Raw genomic sequence first — 5,886 nt, 5'->3', positions numbered from 1 at the left:
GCGCGAAATGCCTTAAAAATGGCTTTAAAATGGATTTGGAGCATGGAGACGATTATCTCGGGATTGCAAGATAACCAAACAAAACTTTTAGTGGATTTCTACTTATTTTATTAAATATCATCTCCACCAAACAGGACAAGCTTGCATGTGTTATAGTTTTGGAGAAAAATGTGTTCATTTCATGTATGCGCAAAATGCCTTTGAAATGGCTTTAAAATGGATTTGGAGCATGGAGACGATTATCTCAGGATGGCAATATAAACAAACGAAACTTTTAGTAGATTTCTACTTATTTTATTAAATATTATCTCCACCAAACAGGACAAGCTTGCATCTGTTATAGTTTTGGAGAAAAATGTGTTCATTTCATGTATGCGCGAAATGCCTTAAAAATGGCTTTAAAATGGATTTGGAGCATGGAGACGATTATCTCGGGATTGCAAGATAACCAAACAAAACTTTTAGTGGATTTCTACTTATTTTATTAAATATCATCTCCACCAAACAGGACAAGCTTGCATCTGTTATAGTTTTGGAGAAAAATGTGTTCATTTCATGTATGCGCGAAATGCCTTAAAAATGGCTTTAAAAAGGATTTGGAGCATGGAGACGATTATCTCGGGATTGCAAGATAACCAAACAAAACTTTTAGTGGATTTCTACTTATTTTATTAAATATCATCTCCACCAAACAGGACAAGCTTGCATGTGTTATAGTTTTGGAGAAAAATGTGTTCATTTCATGTATGCGCAAAATGCCTTTGAAATGGCTTTAAAATGGATTTGGAGCATGGAGACGATTATCTCAGGATGGCAATATAAACAAACGAAACTTTTAGTAGATTTCTACTTATTTTATTAAATATTATCTCCACCAAACAGGACAAGCTTGCATCTGTTATAGTTTTGGAGAAAAATGTGTTCATTTCATGTATGCGCGAAATGCCTTAAAAATGGCTTTAAAATGGATTTGGAGCATGGAGACGATTATCTCGGGATTGCAAGATAACCAAACAAAACTTTTAGTGGATTTCTACTTATTTTATTAAATATCATCTCCACCAAACAGGACAAGCTTGCATGTGTTATAGTTTTGGAGAAAAATGTGTTCATTTCATGTATGCGCAAAATGCCTTTGAAATGGCTTTAAAATGGATTTGGAGCATGGAGACGATTATCTCAGGATGGCAATATAAACAAACGAAACTTTTAGTAGATTTCTACCTTTTTTATTAAATATTATCTCCACCAAACAGGACAAGCTTGCATCTGTTATAGTTTTGGAGAAAAATGTGTTCATTTCATGTATGCGCGAAATGCCTTAAAAATGGCTTTAAAATGGATTTGGAGCATGGAGACGATTATCTCGGGATTGCAAGATAACCAAACAAAACTTTTAGTGGATTTCTACTTATTTTATTAAATATCATCTCCACCAAACAGGACAAGCTTGCATCTGTTATAGTTTTGGAGAAAAATGTGTTCATTTCATGTATGCGCGAAATGCCTTAAAAATGGCTTTAAAAAGGATTTGGAGCATGGAGACGATTATCTCGGGATTGCAAGATAACCAAACAAAACTTTTAGTGGATTTCTACTTATTTTATTAAATATCATCTCCACCAAACAGGACAAGCTTGCATGTGTTATAGTTTTGGAGAAAAATGTGTTCATTTCATGTATGCGCAAAATGCCTTTGAAATGGCTTTAAAATGGATTTGGAGCATGGAGACGATTATCTCAGGATGGCAATATAAACAAACGAAACTTTTAGTAGATTTCTACTTATTTTATTAAATATTATCTCCACCAAACAGGACAAGCTTGCATCTGTTATAGTTTTGGAGAAAAATGTGTTCATTTCATGTATGCGCGAAATGCCTTAAAAATGGCTTTAAAATGGATTTGGAGCATGGAGACGATTATCTCGGGATTGCAAGATAACCAAACAAAACTTTTAGTGGATTTCTACTTATTTTATTAAATATCATCTCCACCAAACAGGACAAGCTTGCATCTGTTATAGTTTTGGAGAAAAATGTGTTCATTTCATGTATGCGCGAAATGCCTTAAAAATGGCTTTAAAATGGATTTGGAGCATGGAGACGATTATCTCGGGATTGCAAGATAACCAAACAAAACTTTTAGTGGATTTCTACTTATTTTATTAAATATCATCTCCACCAAACAGGACAAGCTTGCATCTGTTATAGTTTTGGAGAAAAATGTGTTCATTTCATGTATGCGCGAAATGCCTTAAAAATGGCTTTAAAATGGATTTGGAGCATGGAGACGATTATCTCGGGATTGCAAGATAACCAAACAAAACTTTTAGTGGATTTCTACTTATTTTATTAAATATCATCTCCACCAAACAGGACAAGCTTGCATGTGTTATAGTTTTGGAGAAAAATGTGTTCATTTCATGTATGCGCAAAATGCCTTTGAAATGGCTTTAAAATGGATTTGGAGCATGGAGACGATTATCTCAGGATGGCAATATAAACAAACGAAACTTTTAGTAGATTTCTACTTATTTTATTAAATATTATCTCCACCAAACAGGACAAGCTTGCATCTGTTATAGTTTTGGAGAAAAATGTGTTCATTTCATGTATGCGCGAAATGCCTTAAAAATGGCTTTAAAATGGATTTGGAGCATGGAGACGATTATCTCGGGATTGCAAGATAACCAAACAAAACTTTTAGTGGATTTCTACTTATTTTATTAAATATCATCTCCACCAAACAGGACAAGCTTGCATCTGTTATAGTTTTGGAGAAAAATGTGTTCATTTCATGTATGCGCGAAATGCCTTAAAAATGGCTTTAAAAAGGATTTGGAGCATGGAGACGATTATCTCGGGATTGCAAGATAACCAAACAAAACTTTTAGTGGATTTCTACTTATTTTATTAAATATCATCTCCACCAAACAGGACAAGCTTGCATGTGTTATAGTTTTGGAGAAAAATGTGTTCATTTCATGTATGCGCAAAATGCCTTTGAAATGGCTTTAAAATGGATTTGGAGCATGGAGACGATTATCTCGGGATTGCAAGATAACCAAACAAAACTTTTAGTGGATTTCTACTTATTTTATTAAATATCATCTCCACCAAACAGGACAAGCTTGCATCTGTTATAGTTTTGGAGAAAAATGTGTTCATTTCATGTATGCGCGAAATGCCTTAAAAATGACTATAAAATGGATTTGGAGCATGGAGACGATTATCTCGGGATTGCAAGATAACCAAACAAAACTTTTAGTGGATTTCTACTTATTTTATTAAATATCATCTCCACCAAACAGGACAAGCTTGCATCTGTTATAGTTTTGGAGAAAAATGTGTTCATTTCATGTATGCGCGAAATGCCTTAAAAATGGCTTTAAAATGGATTTGGAGCATGGAGACGATTATCTCGGGATTGCAAGATAACCAAACAAAACTTTTAGTGGATTTGTACTTATTTTATTAAATATCATCTCCACCAAACAGGACAAGCTTGCATCTGTTATAGTTTTGGAGAAAAATGTGTTCATTTCATGTATGCGCGAAATGCCTTAAAAATGGCTTTAAAATGGATTTGGAGCATGGAGACGATTATCTCGGGATTGCAAGATAACCAAACAAAACTTTTAGTGGATTTCTACTTATTTTATTAAATATCATCTCCACCAAACAGGACAAGCTTGCATGTGTTATAGTTTTGGAGAAAAATGTGTTCATTTCATGTATGCGCAAAATGCCTTTGAAATGGCTTTAAAATGGATTTGGAGCATGGAGACGATTATCTCAGGATGGCAATATAAACAAACGAAACTTTTAGTAGATTTCTACTTATTTTATTAAATATTATCTCCACCAAACAGGACAAGCTTGCATCTGTTATAGTTTTGGAGAAAAATGTGTTCATTTCATGTATGCGCGAAATGCCTTAAAAATGGCTTTAAAATGGATTTGGAGCATGGAGACGATTATCTCGGGATTGCAAGATAACCAAACAAAACTTTTAGTGGATTTCTACTTATTTTATTAAATATCATCTCCACCAAACAGGACAAGCTTGCATCTGTTATAGTTTTGGAGAAAAATGTGTTCATTTCATGTATGCGCGAAATGCCTTAAAAATGGCTTTAAAATGGATTTGGAGCATGGAGACGATTATCTCGGGATTGCAAGATAACCAAACAAAACTTTTAGTGGATTTCTACTTATTTTATTAAATATCATCTCCACCAAACAGGACAAGCTTGCATGTGTTATAGTTTTGGAGAAAAATGTGTTCATTTCATGTATGCGCAAAATGCCTTTGAAATGGCTTTAAAATGGATTTGGAGCATGGAGACGATTATCTCAGGATGGCAATATAAACAAACGAAACTTTTAGTAGATTTCTACTTATTTTATTAAATATTATCTCCACCAAACAGGACAAGCTTGCATCTGTTATAGTTTTGGAGAAAAATGTGTTCATTTCATGTATGCGCGAAATGCCTTAAAAATGGCTTTAAAATGGATTTGGAGCATGGAGACGATTATCTCGGGATTGCAAGATAACCAAACAAAACTTTTAGTGGATTTCTACTTATTTTATTAAATATCATCTCCACCAAACAGGACAAGCTTGCATGTGTTATAGTTTTGGAGAAAAATGTGTTCATTTCATGTATGCGCAAAATGCCTTTGAAATGGCTTTAAAATGGATTTGGAGCATGGAGACGATTATCTCAGGATGGCAATATAAACAAACGAAACTTTTAGTAGATTTCTACTTATTTTATTAAATATTATCTCCACCAAACAGGACAAGCTTGCATCTGTTATAGTTTTGGAGAAAAATGTGTTCATTTCATGTATGCGCGAAATGCCTTAAAAATGGCTTTAAAATGGATTTGGAGCATGGAGACGATTATCTCGGGATTGCAAGATAACCAAACAAAACTTTTAGTGGATTTCTACTTATTTTATTAAATATCATCTCCACCAAACAGGACAAGCTTGCATCTGTTATAGTTTTGGAGAAAAATGTGTTCATTTCATGTATGCGCGAAATGCCTTAAAAATGGCTTTAAAATGGATTTGGAGCATGGAGACGATTATCTCGGGATTGCAAGATAACCAAACAAAACTTTTAGTGGATTTCTACTTATTTTATTAAATATCATCTCCACCAAACAGGACAAGCTTGCATCTGTTATAGTTTTGGAGAAAAATGTGTTCATTTCATGTATGCGCGAAATGCCTTAAAAATGGCTTTAAAATGGATTTGGAGCATGGAGACGATTATCTCGGGATTGCAAGATAACCAAACAAAACTTTTAGTGGATTTCTACTTATTTTATTAAATATCATCTCCACCAAACAGGACAAGCTTGCATGTGTTATAGTTTTGGAGAAAAATGTGTTCATTTCATGTATGCGCAAAATGCCTTTGAAATGGCTTTAAAATGGATTTGGAGCATGGAGACGATTATCTCAGGATGGCAATATAAACAAACGAAACTTTTAGTAGATTTCTACTTATTTTATTAAATATTATCTCCACCAAACAGGACAAGCTTGCATCTGTTATAGTTTTGGAGAAAAATGTGTTCATTTCATGTATGCGCGAAATGCCTTAAAATGGCTTTAAAATGGATTTGGAGCATGGAGACGATTATCTCGGGATTGCAAGATAACCAAACAAAACTTTTAGTGGATTTCTACTTATTTTATTAAATATCATCTCCACCAAACAGGACAAGCTTGCATCTGTTATAGTTTTGGAGAAAAATGTGTTCATTTCATGTATGCGCGAAATGCCTTAAAAATGGCTTTAAAAAGGATTTGGAGCATGGAGACGATTATCTCAGGATGGCAATATAAACAAACGAAACTTTTA

This window comes from Anomaloglossus baeobatrachus, unplaced genomic scaffold, assembly GCF_048569485.1.
Source record: "Anomaloglossus baeobatrachus isolate aAnoBae1 unplaced genomic scaffold, aAnoBae1.hap1 Scaffold_34, whole genome shotgun sequence".
Classification (NCBI taxonomy): domain Eukaryota; kingdom Metazoa; phylum Chordata; class Amphibia; order Anura; family Aromobatidae; genus Anomaloglossus; species Anomaloglossus baeobatrachus.
Note: the sequence above shows the minus strand (reverse complement) of the source record.